General features: G+C 41.3%; 1 long non-coding RNA gene across 1 annotated transcript in view; it reads right to left on the bottom strand.

Moving 5' to 3' along the window:
- The window catches only part of LOC147027139 (uncharacterized), a 38,366-nt gene extending 15,021 nt beyond the window's left edge, over positions 1–23,345 (bottom strand). The window contains exon 1 of the long non-coding RNA XR_015058704.1: positions 23,218–23,345. This is a non-coding gene — a long non-coding RNA (uncharacterized LOC147027139). The remainder of the gene's footprint in view (positions 1–23,217) is intronic.
- Between the last annotated feature and the right edge of the window lie 1,061 nt (positions 23,346–24,406).

Here is a 24,406-nt window from a genome sequence, read left to right as displayed (position 1 = left end):
AATCCTTGAGGAGAACCTGCATCAGTGCAAAAAAAAATAACCTTAGACTCTGGCTCAGATTTATGTTCCAACAAGACAACGACTCCAATCATATCGTCAAAGCAACACTGGAGTGGCTTCACAACAACAATATGAAAGTGCTTGAGTGGCCCAGCCAAAGTCCATGCTTCAATCCCATTGAGAATCTGGAGACAGACTTCAAGATTGCTGTTCACCGACACTCCCCATTCAACTTTACAGAGCTTGAGCAAATAAATCTGCAAGGAAGAATGGGAGAAAATCCCCAAATACAGATGTGCAAAGCTGATACAGACATACCCACGAAGACTCAAAGCTGTAATCACTGTCAAAGGCACTTCTACAAAGTATTGACCCAGGATTGAATACTTGTTGACGCAAGACAGTTCAGCTTTTCTTTTTTAATTTATTTGTGAAGATTTCTAAAAACATGTTTTCACTTTGTTATTATGAGGTATTATGTGTAGATTGGTGACAAAAAAAATTAAATTTAATCCATTTTAAATTCAGGCTGTAACAACTAAATGTGACTAAAGTCAAGAGGTGTGAATACTTTCTGAAGGCACTGTATCGGCTAGGCTATGTATGTAACTAGTTAGAAAAAACATTTCCTTTTGTCATGAAATTTTCATTATAAATAAGGCTCATAATGAAAAATCGTTGGTCTGTTTTGTGAGACTATACTTTCGTGAGCATCTCATTTAAAGAACTTGAATGTCCTCAGGTGTGACATATACTCATCTCACAATGTTTGAAAGAGACCATTGACATAATTTTGAATATATTGGATCTTCGATCGTGCTTCCTTTTCTCCACAAAAACACACTTGTCAACTTGTATCAAAAAAGGATCTTCAAAATGTTATTATAACGATCTGGTTGTATATTGCAAGACCAAGGACGTGCCGTTGTATGTTATTTGTGCTGTGAAAGTTTTTGTTGCTAGCTTGTAATTTTAACACTGCCATGAGTAACATGTAAAGATAATTGTATTTGATCGAATATGTATTTCTCAGAGACCGATGTAGGCATCCATGCTGCAAATGGCAACAATAATTGTGCATCTGGGAGTCAATAAATTTTTTGGTCACCTCTTTACTGCAATGTATGTCACCTGGTGGAGCACAAAGCTCCGCATTGCTGTTAATTTATTATTACTATTATTGTACTTGAATGTTTCACTTTAGCGATTTCGATATAACATATACGAAGGCAACTCTCTAAAATGTGAGCACACTTCTTGGTGATAGTATGAAATAAGAAATTGGGGCAGTACCCCTGGGTGCTCACCTGGTAGAATAATGATAATGAGGAGTAAGTCAACGTGGGACAGAATCAGCAAAATGTCCCAATGAGCTAATGTTATGGCAAATACCACTTTTGGGGCACAACCCCCCACCCCATTAATCCCCTTCAATCTCGATTTTCTGAATAGCGTGAACAAACTTTGGTACATCACGGGTGATGAAGGTTGTGGTCAAGTTTCATCGAAATTGTGTGGGTAGTTTCAGAGAAGAAGTTGAGAATATTTGTGGACGGACGGATGGACGACGTGCCATCCAATAAGCTCCCCGGAAATATGTTCCAGATGAGCTAAAAATGAGGTTTGAGGTGGTGAGGGGGTGCATGTGCAAATCAATCCTTTTCTTTCTGAGCTGCATCAGTTTTTGAACAAATCAGTTTAAAATTTCATGATTTTAGGAGATTAAAAGGAATTTGGAGTGTCCCATTCTCAACGTTTCTCCCTCCATCAGTTCATACCTGCACACCTCCAGATAGCCTTCTCAACGTTTTGTACATGGTACGATTAATTTGGTGATGAACGTGCCAGAAAGTAGCTCGCCTGTTCCTCCCAGAAAGGTAACGATGATAGGAACCTGCAGTCTTTTTGCTGAGCTCATAACCATTCTGTTTTCATCCCCAGACATTCCAGAATCCAACATCAGACCCACCTGCAGGTATTTCATAATCCATCCAAACGTGGTCGCAGTTATTCAAGTCTGTCTCTATAAAATGCTCCTCATCTTTTTGTTTACTTTGGAAGAATGTGGTCACAATGAGTACTGCTCATGACCATGGTGGACTGTCTTAACTCCGTCTTTTGTAGGAAAGGCTGAGGTCCATATCCCTTTCTTCCTGTACCCATATTACAACTCTTCACTGGAAACATCTGACAACATCAGTGGGATACAAGCTCCACAATTACACCATGTGACACAATAAACTTACTAGGTATTACGTACATGAGCATCAAATTTATCCTATAATCCATACATTTCACAAATAGCTAAGTCTGCCTCTAAGAAACTTGGAGTCCCGTTCAGATGTCAAAAATTATTCCCCTCTTAACAGTTGCTTCAACTATATAAAGGATTGATTCAACCTTCTATATAGTACTATCCTCACATCTGGGATGGCTCAAGCTCCATATACTTACTGGAGAGAATTGAATCCAAAGTAGTCCGACTTATCAACTCTGCCAATCTGACCTCAAAACTCGACCCACTTGAATTACGCTGCAAAGTTGGCTCTTTTTATCTTTTCCATAGAGTATAGATATTACTTTGGTTTCTGATCCCAAGAACTTGCTGCTTGTGTACCTCCTCCATGAGCGAGACCACAAAATACTTGACAAGCCACGACATCGCATGATCATTGTGTGGCCATTGGCAACTTGAGGGTGGGCCATTATGATGTTTGTTTCTTCCCTTCTACTGCCAAACTCTGGAACACTTTACCTTCTCATGTCTTTCCAAACACTTATGACCTTCCCTTTTGCAAAAAGATTTTTTTACTTCCTCAAAAACTCATTATTTTCTCTTTCTTCACTTTTCTATCTAAGCATTTCTTTTTTTTTTATGGCCTGGCCTCAAATAAGGATTATATAGTATATAAAACTGGAGTCATCAACATTAATAATAATTTTTGAGAACATTGAATTTCCTTCCTATCAAGGTGTCCCCTCCATAAGTACTGATGGGCAAATCCCCCAATTTGTTTGTTGCCACCCTCAGAGAGGTAAGTCTCTGGAGTTCCTGGGCCTGGCTCTCAGCTATGACATAGTTTTGGCAGATCACGTCTCCAAGTTGGTCCCCTAAGCCAGCTGCCACCTTGGAATTTTCCGCAGGGTCAGGTCCTTCCTCTGCCATCCTCAGCTTGAAACCATGTACAAAGCCTTTAACTGAAGGATGTTGCTACTGCTGTCCATCTTTCCCTTGAAGTTCTGGGATATAACTCCCTCTGTGTCTTTTGGAATTTCTCATCAGGAAGGTTTGTCTCAGGGTCTGCTTCTTTTTCACCATCGGTAGTTTTGCTGGCTTTGTTTTGGTTTTGCTCTTCCTGCTTTCTCACCTCTCCATTCCTGCCACTCCAGGTAATGTGTGTTCTGCTAAAAAAAAAAAACCCTTTCCTTGTTACACTCCCCATGTCGAAACTAAATGCTCTCCTCTTTCCCCTCTTCTCTCAGTTGTGTAAGTGCCTTCCTGAATCCCTTATCTCGAGGTCCACAAGATTTCATGTGTACAGCTTTCCTGTCACTTCATGGTCTCTCATTTCCAACGACACTGTCTGAGACCACTTTTCCGCCGTGGCAGTGGGGAAGATTATTATTTTTCTCCATCATCCCTTTGCACATCCACACACTTCTGCTTCTGTTTCACAAGGTTATCGATGTCCTCGCATTAGTGGATGCCCTCGGTTATGGATGCCCTGGATGCCCTCTGCTTCTGCTTCACAAGGTTATGGATGTCCTTGCATTAAACTATGTTGTTTGGTCTCTGATTAATTCCTGCACAGCCACTTATACCTTGTTGTTATCACTAAATTTCAGTTGTTGGAGAGCTCCCTTCATTGGACTAAACTGGTGAATATCTGATGGTGCGAGATCTATATTGTAAGATATGTGGATAATGCTTCAAAACCAAGCTCCTCAATCCAATGCACTGTAGTCATCGGCAGGTGTGGACATGTGCTGACATGTTGCAGACCGACACTGATGGTGAGTGCCCTGCCATGCTTTGTGTGTATTTCTGGCTTCAATATTGTGCTCATAAGTGTGGAGTGTGTTTCACTTGTTTCTCTTCCAGCATACACATTGAAGTTGGTGACAAGAAAACTCTTCTGGTCCCAGAATATTGTCATTGTCACTTTCCTGACGGACTTGGACATGACTTGGAACTCTTTTGGTGTTGGTGATGATGGGCATTTCCATTGCATGGATGCCCGTTTCCTCTCGGAATCATAATGCTGAACACATTTACTCCTTTGCATCACGGGAGAAGATTGGCATATTCACAACCATCTTTGTTTGTGTTCATCAGTGAGAATGTTTGGCACCCACTTTGGCCGCAGTTTGTGGAAACCCAAGAGTTTTGTAGAAGCAACTGTAACATGAGACAGATATACAATGGCAGCTGCCTCTTAATACATGCTTATCCTTTATCAGTCCGTCAATCCTGCTCACATTGTCCTCTGTGTCAGCAGACACAGGAAACACTCGTCCATCCTTTTCAAAATTGTTTGTACCATTCTTCCACATTTTTCTGCGACACAGTTCGTACCGTATTGTGCGGTCATTCTTATAAGAATGCCACATGGTTTGACATCCTCCCAAATTACAAACTTCATACCTTCTCTCTGCTCTTAAACGATGCAATGCTCTTGTAGGGCGGCAGCCATCTTTACAGCATCAGTACTCCCAAATGCCAGGAAGTTGAGTATCAAGTGGTCAACAAATGACGCTTGCTCCTGCGATATCGTGCATAAGCTACAACTTTATTACACTCGTGCATTATTAGTAAGAGTAAAATGTGTTTTATTTGTTGACTTGCCATTGTAGAGCACGACGTGTAAGCAAGGCCTTCAGCGTTATGTAATGCTTCAACCCGTGAAGGTATTGAATCAACGAGCTGAAGGGCACATCTACGACAGGCATTTAAGTTCTGTTCTTAATCAGATCATATAAACCATGTTCTGTGATAGTTGAATTATTTATTTAGTTTCAAATTAAGTTATATTTTGTACATCTTTGCAATTGAATTCTGACTTAAGTTTCCCATTCCCAACTTCCACATGTTGGGCTACCAGCAGGGGGGTGCTATTTTGGCTACACACATACATACCCACGTACGTGATGGCTGCATTATTGTAAGAAAATTGTATTTCGTACTATGTGGGCTAGCATTCGGGCCTAGTCGGGCCTGTCTAGTCTGGGTTTGAATCCCGACACAGCTATAATCTGTCATCTCGGTGTTTCACAGGCAGAGCGATTCATCAATATGTATGTCGTCTCTTGGATGAACGTTAAATGGGACTCTCGTCTGACGACATTCATTGGTGGATGTTAAAGATCCCATGGTGTCCTTCATGAAGAGTAGGTGAGCTATCATCTCCAGCACCCTGGCCAAATCCCTGCCCTAACCAGCAGAGGGCATTGCATCAGTGGTGTAGTCATGCCTTCAGACAATGATGCTACCACACAGCCTTGTGCAGCGTATGAACGAACAAACGATTCCGTACTATAGCCTAAACCAGGGCTTGCTCAATGTGGAGTCGATTTTGTGGCAGCTCTTACGTGTTACCATCACTTGGTGCATTCCCAGATGTGTTTCAATGGCTTTCGTATGTTCCAAACTGTAAAACGCCTTTCTGGTAGAGTGGTTTCTTGTTTTCCGACCAGCAAGGCGTTTTGTGTTTGCAGGCACGTATGTTCATTTCGTTCCGGCAGGTACACTGTCTGAGGACTGTTTGTTCGCCATATCATAAGAATGGTCAACTTTAATTATTTTTTGTCCACCATTAAATTTTTACTTTTCTGTTTATTTAATTACCTTTTCTTCAACTGCACTGGTGTGTCTGGCATGTTTCCAAATAACTCATACTGTGTATGACCATACTGTGCAACGCTGCAAGTGCCAAACTCTTGTACTGACATGTTCCAGCCGGCAACCTTTTAATGATGCCTCTCACCTGCTGGATGTTGGGAGATCGAAAAGTCTGCCTGAAAGAGTGATAAATATGGATGGTGCAAAAGTTCAAAGCAGCAATAGATTGCTGCACGATTGTGAGGATATAGGATCAAACAGCTCAGATGTACTGACAATTGTGTCATACAGTGAATGGTTTCTTTTATTTCCTCCTCTCTGATTATGATGTTTCTATATGGATGAGCTTGTGCACAATTCATTGTGAAAGACAAGGATGTTATGACACAGCTAAAATGGACATTATTATAATTTTCTTCTTCTGAAGCATCATCAGCACAGTGATGTATTCTTTTGTAGCAATCGAAAGCTCATGGAGGAACTTTACAAATTTGACATGTAGGACAGCAGATGGAGATGTAGTGTACTTTTTTTGCATTACTTTATGAGGACATTCATTGCTCGACAATCGACATTGTATATGGGATTTTTAAATGGCTCCTGGGATCGCAGCATCGTGAGCTCGGCGTCGATCTTGAATATAACGATGGAACCACTATGGAGGTTTTCATTTCATATGCAGCCCATGGCTTCCAGTTGCATCATATTCTGGGAGCATGGTTTGGGCTGCTGATGCAGTTGCACATGTAGGTTGAGGCTATAATTTTGAAATTGAACAGGGTATCTGTGATACCTCTTATAGTCTTCATGAATGACACAGTGGGGTCTTTAACATCCATCAACTCATGCTATCAGACGTGACTCCTAGTTTAACATCCATTCGAAGGACAGGACACACATTGGTAAATCCTCCTGCCTGTGAAGCACCAGGATGACAGTTTATAGCTTGGTCTGGATTAAAAACCAACCAAGATGGCTCAGAGGCGAGCATACCTACCTTTAGAGTCAAGACCATCCTGCCAGCCCCACCAAACTAGTGAAACCACAGTTGCTCATTAAAAACTACTCGTATCGCCCAGAATAGTATTTCCTGTTTGGAGAAAGTTGTTTCCACCTGGCTTTCCTCATCTTATCAACCTTCTTGTTCCTCATTTTTGTGTCTTTTATGTGCAATTCATGCTTGGTCAGGGTATGTATTAGTGCACTTGACTTGTATGTTCCTTTGTGGGTAATGACCAGTGTTTTGTTGAGGTGTTAGAATGAGAATGCAGTACCTGAGCTGGGAAGATTGAGTTATTCTTACGTTTTGTTGTCTGGTATTTACTATACTGCCTACATTTATTATACTGTGATACTATATTTCCTCACATTGGAATTGCTCAGCAATAAAAACTGTGGCTGGGGTTAAATAGCTTGTTCATTACCCCATGCATACAAAGCGAAAAGTGTGGTTAAGCAATTGTTTCATGTCTGTAAATTTGTGCCGTCTGATCAGTTTATGATCGAGGAACAACTTATTTGAATTGAATGTTACATTGTGAATACCAATCGGAACATGAATGGGAAGACAAACCTGCCATTGAATGGTACGTTGGCTCTGAATTTGTCTCGATCGTGAATGCATGGAGAGGAGCAAGATAATTTTTGTTCTCTGGCTGCTTGTCTGGCAGTTAAACAAAATTGAAATTAATTCCAAACAGGAAACTTACTGTGTTTAACAATATTATAAAGGACACAAACAACAGGCACAAAAAACTAATGTAACGTTTAAAATAAGATGGAAAAATATACACTGGGTAAAACGGCGGTAAAACCCAGAATTAATTTGTTTATTTGCTTTAAACCTCTATAAACCTTTATTTAAATTTAATTATATACTTGAACACTGCAGACCACAAATCTCCTTGATAATTTTCATCAACGATTTGGATAATGTGGTGAAGAGGAAGCTTTCCTTTATTTGCAAATGACACAAAGCTTGGAGGTAAGGTGGATAGCAGAGGCGGTGGTGATCAATAGAGATCAATCCTGTAAATAGAGATTACAGGATGCAAGGGGTGATTTTGGAGCGTGTCACACAGGAGAAGGATCTGGGGGTGGTAATAGATATGGGAAGTGAGCAGGCAAAGAAAATAGGGTTTTAGGTTGTATTCGGAGGAGGATCATTTATAAATCAAAAGAGGTGGTATTAACATTGTACAGCAATTTAGTGAGGGCCACATCTAGAATATTGTGTGCAGTTTTGGTTACCGCAATTGAGGAAGGACATAGTTGCCATAGAGAGGGTTCAGCGCAGGGCGACTAGATTGATTCCGGGCTTAGTTCGACTCAACTATCAGGAGTGGCTGAAAGAGGCATGCCTTTATACACTAGAAAGGAGGTGGTTACGAGGTGATATGATAGAGATGTTTACGATGATGAAGGGTACAATAAACAAGTGCAGAAGAATTATTCAGCACAATAGACAGGGGCCATAACTGTAGAGTATAAAAGAGGAGAGTTAAGACGGTAGTAAGGAAGGGGAATTTCACTCAGAGAGTAGTTAATGCATGGAATGGTCTCCCTGGAAAGGTAGGGGCAGCAGAAACAGTAGATATGTTTAAATTAGAATTTATATAGATACCTGGAAGCATTGGAGACCGAATCTAAACTGTGACTCAATGTCATCTTATGACAATTGGATAACGGTGCTGTTCGCAACACTAAACTTCCGGATTTTTCATAACGATTTTTTAAATCTTAATCTTATTAAAATTGAAGTACCGTATATAGTTTAACACTGCTTAGGGTATTGTATTCTATGAACTGTCGAGTTAACAATGTGTTATATTTGATGCATGATCGATTTTCTGCTTTGGTTATACTGCATTGATATATTTGAGTCATGCGATCATCATTTAGGAGCAAATCGTGCATGAGGAGTAGAAGGTACATCTTTATCTAATCTTATTTTATTTGATGTAAATAAATTAACTCGATTGTTTGACAAAAAGTGGATTCTTTGTTTTAAAAATATAAATTAATTTCACTTACTTTGAATTTATTTTTCCCCATCGATCTGATTCATAGTTGATTAAGACCATGTTTTGAGGTTGTTTTCTCACCATATTTATCAGTTATCACAAAACCACATTGGAACTTGATGGTAAAATGCGCTATTTGTAGTTAAGATGGCAAAATACTTGTGTAAATATCAGGCTGGAATTGAAATACTCTGGTACTCTCAGTACGAGAGTGTAGCACAACGTGGCTCAGCTTGCACAATATATCAATTTTTTTACTTCAATTTTATTGTACATTAATTTACAGAAAAATATTTTTAAATCCCCCCAAATTTCACCGAAATTTAAAAACATTTGCATTTTTACCATGTATTTATAACCAATCATTCTTAACATTTACATTTTGTGTGGTCAACCAATTAATTCTGGTTTAAAATTTTCCAGCACTTTAAAAGTCAGAATTTAAATTTTCTCATAGCTTTAAATTTCTATTTATAAAGCAATATTATAGCTTATGTTGACTTAATAATTTAAGCTTAGAAAGACTTTAAGATTAATGAAGCTAATAAGGAGGAGTTAAGTAAACATTCATTCGGTTAATCCCAGGTAATTGTCAAACTGATTATCCTGCCCTCACACATTATCGATTTTCAACACATCATTGAATCAATTTCGCTTCTGTTTGTGAAATGAAAGTTATTGTTTTCACAAAATTAAATTACCCAGTCAGGTCAGGTATGGGAGCATGTACCAGAGCAGCGAGTCGCTGCACCCACTTTCCGCTGGTACTCCAGGGGCCTCCGTCTGGCCATCCCCGAGGCAAATGCATGGTCCACCCCCCTCTTCTTGAGATGCCGATCAACCTGCTACAAGCAGGAGGCACGTGTTCACCCCATTGGCATCCTCCACTCACGAGGCTCCCTCACCAAGACAATCTGGTGAGCAGGATCTGCGTCACGCAAATGAGCCACATGTCCACACAGCCACAGCTGATGCTCATGAACTATACAGGTCCCAAATCTCATTTGAGTCAATCTCAGCAACCACTCGTTGGACACAAAGTCCAACCAGCAATAGCCAAGGATTCCCCGAAGACACCTGATACCAAAGGAATAAAGTCTCCATCTCAGATCCATGGTCAGAGTCCAAGTCTTACATCCTTGGAGCAAGACTGGAAGCACCAATGACTTGAAGACTCGGACTTTCGTTCTCACACACAGGTACTGGCAGCACCACACACCATGATCCAGTGAATCCATGAATCCCCAGCCCCTACCCAGACATCTGTTGACCTCTGGCTCAAAGCCTGCAGAGACATGAATATCACTAACAAGGTAAGTGAATCTCTCTGTGACTTCAACATCCTCGCTACAAACAGGTAAAGACAAGACAGCAGCACCAACAATGTCAATGAAAGCATGGATGTTAGTTTTGACCCAGGAAACCTATAATGCCAGCAACTCTGACTTCTCATTCAGCATCTAGAGGGCCCCCGAAATAATATCCAGAGTTTCCGCAAAGATGACTGCATCATCTGCAAAATCAAGGTCAGAGATCTTGACATTCCCAAACGATGCACCGCAGCTTGATCTCTCCGACATCCTGTGTGAAACAAGTCGGAGATTATATCACCACATCTCACAGCACTTTCAGTCCCAGAGTATAGTTCAGACATCAGATTGATAAGTTTTGGTGGCATCCTTGGAAGATCAAGAATCCTCTGGAGGGCATCCCAATTTACTGAATCGAATGCTTTGCAGAGATCAACATAGGCTGTAAGCAGCCCCTACCAAAGCTCTTGTCTCATCCGGTGAGGTCCCGAATAGGAAGGATACGGTCAATCATTGACCTCTTTGGTATAAAGCCTGACTGCTCTGGGTACTGGTGCTCAAGCAGATGGTGGCAAACCCCATCAATAATTATCCAGGCAAAGACTATCCTTCGTCATTGTTGCAGTCCTGGCGATCACCCTTCCATTTTCAGAAAAGGACAACATGCCCCATCTTCCAGTCAGTTGGGATGGTGCCTGTATTCTGGGTAGAGCACAGAACTGCAAGCATCAATCTGAGTGCAGCATTTCCACCAGCCTTGAAGTTCAGCATGGATGCCACAGACCTCAGGAGCTTGACCCCGTTTCAACTGATTCACGGCAGCCTGTGTTTCCACAAAGGAAGGTAGACCACAGTTGATTGGAGGTTCTGCAATTGCGATAGTAACACCCCTGGCATTCAACTCGACAGCTTGTGGATCAGCCTGGTACAACCGCTCAAAGTAACCGGCCCAGCGGGCCTTCACTTCAAACTCCCCTGTCAAGAGCCCATCACCCTCTGCTGTAACTGCAGTACACCAAGGGATGGGTTTGGAGGAACGCAATGCACCAATTACACTGGATGCAGGATGAGAATCACTTGACCACAGGTGATGCTCTACCCCCTAACAGATTCCTCGCACATCGGCCTCCTTGTCCACCCTCAGCACATGCACACTTTTACTCCTCAATTCCCTGGACAGCTCAGCTCTGCCAATAAGCCTGGCCCTGCGACTCTGGTCAATGGTATCCAGTGTCCCTTGAGAGACAAAATTCTTCTTCGCACTATGGGGAGGTCCAAGAAATCCACTGTCAACTTCAAGCATGGTAGTCTTGAAGGCACTCCACAACTCTTCAGGATTCCCCAAAGCACCCAGACCTCTCAAATCCCCACTCAGCCTGTTTGTAAACTCCTCAGCTACCCTCTCATCTTTGAGCTTGCCAACATCCAGTCGAGGCTGGGAAGGTACCATTCTCCCGGATTTAAGCTGAAACTTCAGTGTTGCTACAACAAGCCTGTGGTTGGTATTGAGGAACTGAGCACTCCAGTAGACCCTGTAGTTCTGGATCATGCTCCAGCGACCATCAATGAGGACATGGTCAATCTCCTTTGCCACACCATGAACGTTGAAATACCAAGTCCAGTGATGAGCCCGTGGGCACTGAAACTATGAACGAGCTACCCAAAGTCGATGACTTCTTGCAAAGTCAAGGAACTTAATGCGATTCTGGTTCACAGTTCCAGACCCTTGGGGACCAAAATAAGTATGATGGGGGCAGTTAGGGCCTCATCCAGGATAGGTGAAACCAATCATCATTGAAAACTATAATTTTGTCACACTGAACCATTCATGGTTGAGTATGTTGTGGCCAATATAGATTATTTAGTCATTTTAGTGGAAGCTGCAGTATTATCCAGATTCGAAAAAGAATGCATCACCAAACTCGAAGGGCTGGCAGGTTGGCCGAGAGGTATGCACACTCACCTCCCAGACGCCTCGCCTGGGTTTGAATGTCAGCCCAGACATAAAGAGCCACCCTGGTGTCTCACAAGTGGGGAAAGGCATCAATGTGTGCACTGTCCCTCAGATGGACGTTAAATTTGGTGTCTGGTCTGCCAGCATTAGTTGATGGATGAATCCCTCTGTGGCCTTTGTGAAGAATAGGCGAGCTATCACCGACACTCTGAACAAATTCTAATGTCCTGCTATAACCTACAAGGGGCATTGCCTCATTGGCACAGCCACACTTCCAGCAATGATGCTGGAAAAACTAGAATGATATACAAGAGTAGAATGACACTCGGTAGAGTGCATACTTCTGCCAGGCTGAACAGTTTGTTTTGATGACGTTTTGATTACGTTTTGATCCATCCATCCATCCATAATGCAAATATGGCCCTATCTCTCCCTGTCAATAATCAATTAAAAATTCTTGTATTTGGATCCAGATTTTCACCAAAATCGAATCAATTCGTCCTTGTCACACACCCATCCTGTCCATCACTTTTTGAGATATCCTGTTCACAGACAAAAAAGGGTGAAAACATAACCTACGTCCAGCTTCGATGGAGGATGTAATGAATGAACAAACTATAACGGCACTCGATAGAGCATATAGCTCCGCCAGGCTGAAGAGTTGACATTTTGTAACCCACTGAAAGGCCAGATCTGGATCCGGACCTTAACCAAAATCGAATCCTCTTGTTCTTGTCACCTAACCAACTCATCCACCTCGTTTTGTCATAGCTCATCCACAACTTTGATATGTATCGTTTTTGGCCCTGTCCCTCAATGGTGAAGAATCAATTTAAAAGTTTTTTTTTTTTAATTCTCGAATCTGGATCAGGATTCGGATGTTCACCAAAATTGAAACAATTCTTCCGAATTGTCACACACCCAAACCTGTACATCAAATTTCGTCCAAATCCATCCACAAATTTTGAGATATCCTGCTCACAGCCAGAGACAGACAAGGGTGAAAACATACACACGCGCACATGGACAGACAGGGATCCACCTTCAGTGGCAGAGGTAACTATAGTATAGCTGTCCAGCAGGCAACGGTTATTTAGTGGTGCCATTTCTTAATCCATATCTTCCCAACTACAAACATTTTTTGTGAGTATTATTTGCTTTTTCAAACTCGTACTAATCTCGTCCAAATGGTATGTTCCACAAGATTGGGGTTCAAAGTCTTGTTATTAGCCCCCCTTTGACGTAGTCTGAAATGGAAGTTGATGGATTTGGTCTCGATTTTTGAGTCCGTGTGTGCGTCCGGAACCATATCTCGGACATTTATGGACCAATTTAATTCGTACTTGGTAAAAAAGACAACACATGATGGTAAACATATGCACATCATTTTATCTTACCATGTGATCAAAGATGGCTGACTGGCGGCAATTTTAGTTAAAAAAAAAAACCGGTGTTGAACAATTCCTCAACCATTTCTCGGCCATGCATTTACAATCTTGTTCAAACTTGGCACACGGATAAGGAATGATGGCTTACATATGCCCATCATTTGGTTTGAGGTCAGATCCAAGACGGCCGAGTGGCGGCCATTTTAGTTGTAAAACACCCGATTTTGAACATGTCCTCAACCATTTCTCAAACATGCATTTACCGATCTTGTTCAAACTTGGCACAAAGATAATGAATGATGGTTTACATATGCCTGTCATTTGTTTCAAGATCAGATCCAAGTTAGCCTACTGGTGGCCATTTTAGTTGTAAAAAAAACCCCCGATGTTGAACATGCTCTCAAGCATTTCCTGGACCATGCATTTACTGATGTTGTTCAAACTTGGCACACGGATAATGAATGATGGCTTACATATGCCCATCATTTGTTTTGAGATCAGATCCAAGATGGCCGACTGGTAGCCATTTTCGTTGTAAAAAAAAACCCGATGTTGAACACGTCCTCAACCATTTTTCAGGCATGCATTTTCCGATCTTATTGAAAGTTGGCACAAATATAACGAATGATGGTTTACATATGCCCATCATCTTTTTTTTATCTTTCGATATCTTACCCAAGATGGCCTACTGGCGGTCATTTTGTTACCTAAACGTGTCCCCAACCATTTCTCGGACATGCATGGTAGGATTTTGTTCAAACCTGACACAAGTATACTACACAATAGCATACACTTGCTCCTAACTTTATTTTGTGATCTGATCAAAGATGGCTGACTGGTAGACTGGCGAGCATTTTTGTTGTAATTAATCATGGGCTAGCCCTTTAACTCCATACAGCAAAATTACTAAAACAATGGGGGCTATGACATTTCATATCTTTTTTCCTTGTTCTTTATGATGTGGCTGCTGAAGCTTCTTCTTTGAGAGAATAAATTCACATGATGCAAAATTAGTACCTGCGCGTTGCATAGAGAATTCTTTTAGAAGATGTATCATCTATCACCGTTGTGGGACCAGAAACCACCTGTTCAGCTGGTGTTAGCGCATGGATGCTCGCCATCTCATATATCATTTCACAATTCACCTGGAAGCAAATCTCGTACATTGCAGAGGTGAAGATCTCGACGTGTCAAATATATCAATACACTATATTGAAGGGTGTCTGAAAAAGTCGGAAAATCCACAGGTAGTATGGACGGATCCTGGTAAGGGACTAAAAGCCTGCAAGCAAGAGGGTTGAGTTTCTTTTCTTAACATCTGTGATACCAACTGCACTTAATCCTTAAACTTAATCAAACCTATGTGCATCCTATCCCTTTAACATCTTCAGGTAAGGTGAAATGCTTTCAATCTCCAAAATCTCAATCAGTTGACACACATGCATCCTTTTATGGTTATTCCAAATATGTGATGATATCGTCGATCAAAACTTGTTTTTTTTCTTGGAAATGTTTCAATGAAATAAAACTCTCTCAAAAGGATTGATGCCTTGAGCAGGCACAGGCAGGTCTTGCATCGAAGATGAGCTCAACGGTTGTGAAATTGTTTACAGATTTAACATTCATGGTGCATGAGTTTAAATGTCGACCATTTTGTGAACCAGTATGACATACCTTATGAGCAAAATCATTCTGGAGGAAATCGTCACTTGAATTGCAAACAATATGCACAAACGAGATTGTCTTTTCATTATTTCCACTGAAAACAGAAGACAATTTGTTTTCTCATCGACCTAGAGTCTAAGCCACCTTCGTACCGAATGACAGGTGCAGTCACTGTCACAGGCATTTGTTACTTGCACCAAATTATTTCTTGCTGGATTCTCAGATTAGTGAGGATCAAGCTAATACCTTTGGTCGAATGGAAAACCGAAGGGCTATCACCGAGATATCAACGATATAATCCTGATAATTTTTCCCTTTTTCGTATCGTTTATTTTTACCACGTCAGCTGATCTCTTGTTATAACATTTGGAGTTCACTGCGCACCTGCCTAATTGTATGGATTGCTTTGAATTTTTACACAAACCGTGTTGGAATTGCACAGGTAACGACAAGCCCAAAAAGTATTGGAAAGCAGATGTTTTAATCAGGAATTTTGAGAAGGTGGGTTTTACCACTGGTAATTGGTAGAAAAATCGATTCCAGATGTTGATAGCATTTACATATCAGTTTCCAGTTGGGTTTGTTAAACTATCCGATTAATGTTTTGGAGGTCGGATGTTGCATCACAAGGTATGCAATCCCTCAGGTGGACATTAAGCCTGGCATGTGTCCCATCTGCCAGATAGCAAGTGTACAGTAAATATCCCACATTGTCTTAAACAAGGTGTCGACGACTCGTTGCTGGCACACTGAACAAAGTACAAATTGGGGCTGAAAATGGGATCCGATCAAATGTCAGGCTTGCTTGGCCAGTTAGTGAAATACTTGTGGCTAAAAGTTTCGCCCAGCCGACCCCACAAGATGATGGGCATAATTGGGCCATTATGATTGTCGTGAGAAAACACTATTCATGGTGCTCTGATAAATGAAACCACTCTAGTGCAGTCTTTTACAGAAGTTGGCAGTGATACCATAGCGAGGAAATGCTTGCATGAAGAATATTGGTACATGATGAAATCAGTTGTTGAACATCATGCTTCAAGCAGGGAAGTAGGGCAGAAGGTTAATATATCCTGAGGGTCACACAAAGGTGGTTGTAAATGTGGTTCCGTTCTGAGACAATGGGTTGTTTTAATTGGTTGTGATGGAAACTGTTTTGTTTTTTTTAAGATAAAAGCTTTGATTCATGATATTCATACTTCACAATCCTGCAAAACAATTGCAGTTATGTTTCTTGATGGTGAATTGAAACGTGCTTAGATATTGATGGAAAGAAATGCATGCTGCTTAGTTGCTTGATGCTCAGCATTTGAAAAATAGAGAGCACTCACAGTTAACCAGAAGTTGGCAACAATTGTGATGATGGGCTTAATGGCCTCCTCTGGCCTTGAAGTTCCTTAAAAAGGAACATCTATTATCTTTTGGGGTTGGCCAACCATGAATCCTCACAACCACAAGCATCTCAGCACATCTGAGTTCCCTTTCTGCTTTTCCAACACATTATTTGGCAGTCACTCATGATGCGGCACTGTACGGAAACAAGAATATCCATTCTCATTTTACTCTGATCTGTCACCTCCATGGATATGCTATTTCAATATTCCACTCATTGTCATGGATGTCACCATCAATCAGCATGTGTGTCGAGTACGTCACTCATTTGAGATATCTTGAATGAATCTCGTGGTAGGGAGCTTCTCACTAGTCATTCTATGGAAGAATAGCCTGTTGTGTAAAGTGCTTCTTGATGCACACATGAGGGACATTTCCACAATAAACAAGTGAAATCAAGGATCTGCCCACAGTCTCAGCTTCACTGGTTTCTGAACCATAATAATTGCTTCCCTGAAGATCTTTAAGACCATCTATCAAACCAGGATGGTCATACGTCACTCACATCCATCGCTGTTGGCCTATGCCAGCAAAAGCACTTGTTGAATCTTCCAATTGTAATGGAAACACGATAGGATGAAACAGCATCAATGTTGCAATATCATCAATGACAGTGTACGTGCCATTTTGCCTCTGTTTCCAAGCAACTCCAGTTTTGAAGTAGTTCTTTATTTCCAAAAGAAATAATACCTGGGACACATTACTGGCGACATCGATATAAAAACTACAGTCGATTTATTTCCACACGAAGTGAGTTTCGTGTCCATCCATCCACCATCGTGACCATACTCTGTGTAGAGCGTTGGTGCTGCCTAAGCAGTCTCCTTCGCTATTGGACACACTCCTGGACGGGTCACCACTCCGACACAGGATACCAGCAAGCTGGCACTCGTTTTTGCCGACCTCAGAAGGACAACAGGCAGATTCAACCCCACCTGGTATTAATTCAACAGAAAAGTGGGATTTGAACTCAGGATCCAGGGATCCCAAGCCCACCACCCTAACCATTAAGCCAACACCAGGCATAGTTTCGTGTGATTGATCTGTAAGACTAAACGAGAGTCCGCGAATGGTTTTGTGCTGTGTCCATTTGTAATTTCCGCAACATATTTGCGGTTCAGAAAGCCACCGACCACATAGATCTTGCGATCGGCAGCTAAAACATTTGCAATTTAAATTTTTCTATCCAGTCACACAAGAGGAAAATAATTTGATTCAATCTCTGTTTTCACGAGTTATCCTCAGCCACTGCTGTTAAACTTGTGTCCAAGATTAATATCGAACAAATCAGCTGTTCTGAGAGCAACACTGTGCTGTGTCTGTACACACCATCTGAAAGGTCCTCATAACATCAATCACAGCTCGTGTTGGCTTTTCAGAATCAGCAAGCTCTTGAATGTCAAAATCCTTTTCATTCCAGGAAAATGACACTGCCCGTAATGAATGGAACCACCAAGATTGAAAATCGATAATCAATAACGACTCAAGAAGACTTGTGATGTCAACAGCAGATTATTGCACTAATTGCTACTAACATTTTGTCAAAAACAGAAAGGAGCGGTTATTCTGAATAAATTAATTTAGTTCTTTTCGAATCTAAAAGAAAATCACCAATGAACCCAAAGTAATGACCTCATAAGGTATCATTGCCATTTAACCATCAAAATGAACGCCTACACATGAAACATGTACGTCCACCCTGGGGCGGCCCATGTCAGGCTATACCTTAGTTAAGATGGAAATTTTCGATCGAATGGGTTGGGCAGGTCTCTCAGGATCATACGTGAAGCCGCAAAGTATATTACGTCATACAAATTCACATCTTGCGGTACAAATTTCTATTGATTAATTATATATGGTCATAATTTACCTTGGCCGAAGCTCTGCTGTTGCAGCCTGGAGTGAGCCTCAAGCAGAAGGGTGGTCAATAATTTATCAAGATCTGCTTCCTGTTCACCCATCTGATTCTGTGTTGCACATCAATTTACTGTACGAATCCTTGAGTTTTTGTTTCATAAATTTGTAGGAAACTGAAGGTGAAGATATGAGAGAGAGAGAGAGAGAGAGAGAGAGAGAGAGAGAGAGAGAGAGAGAGAGAGAGAGAGAGAGAGAGAGAGAGAGAGAGAGAGAGAGAGAGAGAGAGAGAGAGAGAGAGAGAGAGAGAGAGAGAGAGAGAGAGAGAGAGAGAGAGAGAGAGAGAGAGAGAGAGAGAGAGAGAGAGAGAGAGAGAGAGAGAGAGAGAGAGAGAGAGAGAGAGAGAGAGAGAGAGAGAGAGAAAAAAAAAAAAAAAAAAAAAAAAAAAAAAATGAATGAACGAAGAGGGGATATAGATGAAAAGCACCGTAAGCTTGTTTGGGAACAAGATGAACAAGATGATGTCTCAAACATCTCGGCCTCGCCATCAGCGATGACATTTCTTTGGCTGACCACGTAGCAAAGCTGGCCTCCAAAGCCAACTGCCGAACGGGTATCCTACATCGATCCAAATCATCATTAAAAAATATCAGAACTACACAGTCTGAAAGGCCTTTGGCCATAGCTCAATGGAGTATTGCTCTCCGCTATTGGTTTGTGCCCCAGCATCACATCTATCTCTCTTGGATTCTGTGAAATCTAAAACTCCCAAAATTTTTGAAATCTCCGAATGTGGTGGAAGCACAATATCTGTTATCACATCACAGGCATGTCAGTGGTCTCTGTTTTTCAATGCACATGTTGTGATATTGCTTCCTCTGCTTTTTCAGTCCACTAATTCTCTGCACTTCCCTCTGGGATGTGTTTGTTCTTCCAGTATCTCCATTCAGGTTAAAATTCCAAAATCCAGGCTATCTGCACACTTCAACTGTTTTACTACTCATTTATACTGTCTATGGAATTGCCTTCCAGAAGCTCTTCTGTCTCAATCTTCCCTCCAGGGCTTCATGCAGGCAATGTACCATCCCCTCGTGTCATCCCAAATTCTGACTCCTGAACTTGGAACCCCATTAACCTTTACTAACACAAGAATCATATTTGCTGCTTTCAATGTTTCCTCTGCTCCTCCCTCTACTCTTCTGATGTTCATTCAATTCCTTTGCTGTTTTATCCCACTGTCAGTTTTACCTCACTCTTCCATAAGCCTCGCTCCTGAAAAAATACAGGATATCTTAAACCAAAACGTTTTTTTTTTTTCGACACAAGTTCCAGGCTCGTACAAGAGAAAGAACACAGAATGAGACAGAACACAGCAGGTCAAATGATAAAGAGTGGAGAAACGCCAACAACAGGATTCAGATTGGATCAGGTATTGGATGGAGCATGCACCGGAGCAGAACATTCATGCGTCAACTTTCCACCAGTACTCCAGGGGCCTCCGTCTTGCCATCCCCCATGCAGATGCCTGGCCCATTCCCATCCCCTTGAGATGCTGATCCACCTGATGCAACCACGAGGCAAACGGTCAGCCCATTGGCCTCCACCACGGACAACCCAGCAGGCACACGACGTCAGTCTGAAAGATTCACGACGTTGGGAATCGGCCGCTTGGTTGTACAACCAGATCACGACGCGGTACAGCCGCAGCTCGATTATCGAAAACTGTTTTTTCTGCCTCATGTGTTGCCATGGTGACCACTTTTCCACCTTGTGACGTGTGTGGTTGTGTCTGTCTTTCACCGGAGGAGACATCTGATTGGCTAATTGCTATTTCCGCATCACGAGCCGCCATTTGCAAGGTTTGGTTAAACTTGTGAACTTTCCCCTGTTTCTGAGTGTGACAGACAATCCGCTTTTATAGTTAAAATTATCTTCCGCCGTGATCATTTTTTGGTAAGTATAATATTATAAATCGATTTTATGTGTCTTAGCTTTTGTTTTTGGACGTTTTAAAGATCACAGAATCCATGATGTGTTCCTGTTACTGGTGTTCGTTACATTCAATGGAAACTCTCCCGGGCCCTTCGGGGCCCTCGAGTGGTTCGAGCATTGGACTCGGAAACGTGTATCTGACGATCGAATCCTCCAACACCCGATTTCATCATTCGTTTATCACGTTTAGCTGTCGCTGACATGGCCCTGACATGACCCTGACATGGCCCTGACATGGCCCTGATATGATCCTGACATGGCCCTGACATAGCCCTGACATGGCCCTGACATGACCCTGACATGACCCTGACATGGCCCTGACATGACCCTGACATGACCCTGACATAGCCCTGACATGACCCTGACATGACCCTGACATAGCCCTGACATGGCCCTGACATGACCCTGACATGACCCTGACATGACCCTGATATGACCCTGACATGACCCTGACATGGCCCTGACATGGCCCTGACATGGCCCTGACATGGCCCTGACATGGCCCTGATCGTGTGGAGAAATCGACGGTAAATAATTAATTCGTTTTTCCGTGGGCCTGGTGAAAAAAAACACCGCTCTGTGGTAAATAAAGGGGACTCTGTAAAAATTACTTTGGACAAGTTTAATTGCTTAAGAACCTTTTAAAATATTTTACTGTTTTGTTAATTATGCTTTGGCCGTTCGGGTCCGATGAATTACTGCAATGTAACAAATTTAAAGTTCCACTGCCCTTAAAAAAACCTCAATTAATATTATTTTTTTATAATATATTATTTTTTATGTCCTCTTTTAACGAGTTAGGCCTAACCAAAGGCAAGAAGAAAACAATTGTCAGTTATTGTTCGCCGAAAAAATGTGAAGTTTTGTCATAAAAAAAAAAAAAATTAACCCTTTGGCCACTGACAAACTGCCGCTTGTAACAATGAAGCCTTCATTATGGTAGTTTGTCACTATAGGGGAATTGTTAAAGTTTGTCGGTGCACAATTGTTTTCCTTTGGTAAAATGGTTATCAAAAGACATGAAAATAACTTTATATAATAAAGAATAATATCAATTGAGGCTTTTTAAGGGCAGTGGAACTTATAACTTGTTACAAGCTGCTTTGAACACTGGTGTACTAAATTGTTTTTATTTTCTAAAATAAGGGCGATGTCCAATGCTGTGACGTCCACATACAATTTGTGTGGAAAGAATGGGAAGAGACCTTTCCGGAACCTGAATTTTTATAAAGTTGTCAGAGGTAATGAATTCTGCTAAATGACAGTATATAATGTGCATGACTTGAGCGTAATTCACATTGCAAGTCTTGTTTGATGATCATAAAGCCCAATATATACGAAGTGGAAATTCTTATTATTTTTCAGACAGTACCATGACCAGTCAGCCAACAGCAACGGAGGCGGATGTGGACACTGCCATATCACAACATTTGAAATATGCCCCTAATCGGTATGGAGGTGCGGGCAGGAACAAGCCCTCATCTATCTATAATTCCAGCATTGTGTGTGTGTGTGTGTGTGTGTGTGTGTGTGTGTGTGTGTGTGTGTGTGTGTGTGTCTGTGTGTGTGTGAGTGACCGCTGTTTCTCAACAACCACTGATCCGATCTAATTGAAACTTGCCAGCTATATTGCTGGGGATCTGGGTGTGTGCCTTTTCAAGGTTTGATATTAATTGGACAAGTGCTTCCCAAGTTATGGCCATTTATTTACCAAACCAACTGCGTAGGCGTGGCCGATGGGGAAGAGATCCTCAGCCGCGTTCCCCATTACGTGTTACAACGTACGGACTTCCGGATAGTGCTGACTTACTGTATTCTCATAATTTCTCTTTCTTATGCGCATTTATAGATAAACACAATGCCCCAATCCAGTCGTCATTTACAAGAGCGAAGGAATGGCCTGTGTGTTTGTTTGAAAGTTGTTGTTTTTTTTGCACGTACGTGCGCGCACGTATGGACACATACTAGTGTAGTAATAACGAGTAACAGCAACACACTGTGCCAGCCGTCCACGTCCTTGATTATTAAGAATTTGCAGCATAGTTAATTGTAATGTTGTATGGTGGAAACCCAGCCTAAGTTTACATTGTGAAAATATTTACATGTACTTTTATGCAGAATGAAGTTATTTTAATTTCTTGTGAAATTAAGATTGAAAACACCCAACAAATTAATTTTTTTGTACTTTGGAATTATTTATGTGAGATGCATTCAAAATTGTGTTTTCATACTTAATGATGTTAGATTTATATTTTTTTCTTTGTATGAATACACACACATAGATATATATTTGGTCTCATTGATTTGCCTGATTGTAATTCAGTTTTATATAATTTTATGCACTGTTCATATCATGTCAAGTATCATCTGTTTCAGTCTTTATGCATCTCATTCTATTGATGCCTGCTGTGGGACATAACAAGTAAAAATATTTCTTAATTGTGTATATATATATATATATATATATATATATATATATATATATATATATATATATATATATATATATATATATATATATACATACATACATACATATATCATGGAGAAATTCTATCAGAAAGGTGTTTGACTTCCCAAGTAGGACCCATATTGTACTCTTTTACCAGTCATTGCTGAATTTCTACCTATTGAATGTCAACTATTATGTCGTATAGCAAAATTAAAATGTGGTTCTTCGTCTTCTCATAATTCTTACCTGTGGTTGCTTAATTATGAATCTTGTAACAATGGGTAGTATGTCATCAGAAGCTAAAACTTTTAATTACATTTTATATAAATGTAAGTTATCGGTCATTACCTCCCAGCAGACACACGACGTCAGTATGAAAGATTCACGACGTCGGGAATAGGCCGCTTGGTTGTACAACCAGATCACGACGCGGTACAGCTGCCACGCGCACCGCGATTATCTAAAACTGTTTTTTCTGCCTCATGTGTTGCCATGGTGACCACTTTTCCACCTCGTGACGTGTAATTGTGTCTGCCTTTCACTGGAGGAGAGATCTGATTGGCTAATTCCTATTTCCGCATCACGAGCCACCATTTACAGTTTGGTTAAACTTGTGAACTTTCAGCTGTTTCTGAGTGTGGCAGAGACAATCCGCTTTCATCTGCAGAAGACTAGTTTTTTTAGTTTAAATTCTCTTCCGCCGTGATCTTTTTGGTACGTATAATATTATAAATCGATTTTATGTGTCTTAGTTTTGTTTTTGGATGTTTTTAAGATCACAGAATCCATGATGTGTTACTGTTACTGTTGTGCTGGAATCTATATCGTTGCATTCAATGGAAACTCTCCCAGGCCCTTCGGGGCACTCGAGTGGTTCGAGCATTGGAGTCGAACGTGCATCTGACGATCGAATCCTCTAACACCCGATTTCATCATTTGTTTATCACGTTTAGCTGTCATTAATACGGCCCTGATCAGCGTGGAGGTGCGGGCAGGAACAAGCCCTCATCTATCTATAATTCCAGGTGTGTGTGTGTGTGTGTGTGTGTGTGTGTGTGTGTGTGTGTGTGTGTGTGTGTGTGTGTGTGTGTGTGTGTGTGTGTGTGTGTGTGTGTGTGTGACCGCTGTTTTTCGACAACCACTGGTCCGATCTCATTAAACTTGCCAGGTATATTGCTGGGGCCCTGTAGATGTGCCTTTTCCAGGTTTAATATTAATCGGACAAGTGGTTCCCAAGTTATGGCCATTTATTTACCAACCAATGACGGGACACTGTGCTATGACATCATGATTGACGTCACAATTCTTTTTTTTTGCACGTACGGGCACGCGAGAGCGAAGGAACGACCTGTGTGGTTGTTGTTTCTGGTGTGCGGTTTGAAAGTAATTTTTTTCCACGTACGGGCACGTACATACGGGCATGCACGTACGAGCATGCACTAGACTATCTATAATTCCACAAATGTGTGTGTCTGTGTGTCTGTGACTGCTGTTTCTCGACAACCACTGGTCCAATCAAATTGACGCTTGCCAGGTA

This window comes from Eptatretus burgeri, chromosome 5, assembly GCF_056783735.1.
Source record: "Eptatretus burgeri isolate ZD-2024b chromosome 5, Ebu_testis_v1, whole genome shotgun sequence".
Lineage (NCBI taxonomy): Eukaryota > Metazoa > Chordata > Myxini > Myxiniformes > Myxinidae > Eptatretus > Eptatretus burgeri.
The sequence above is the reverse complement of the archived record's forward strand: the minus strand, read 5'-3'. Positions and strand labels throughout refer to the sequence as shown.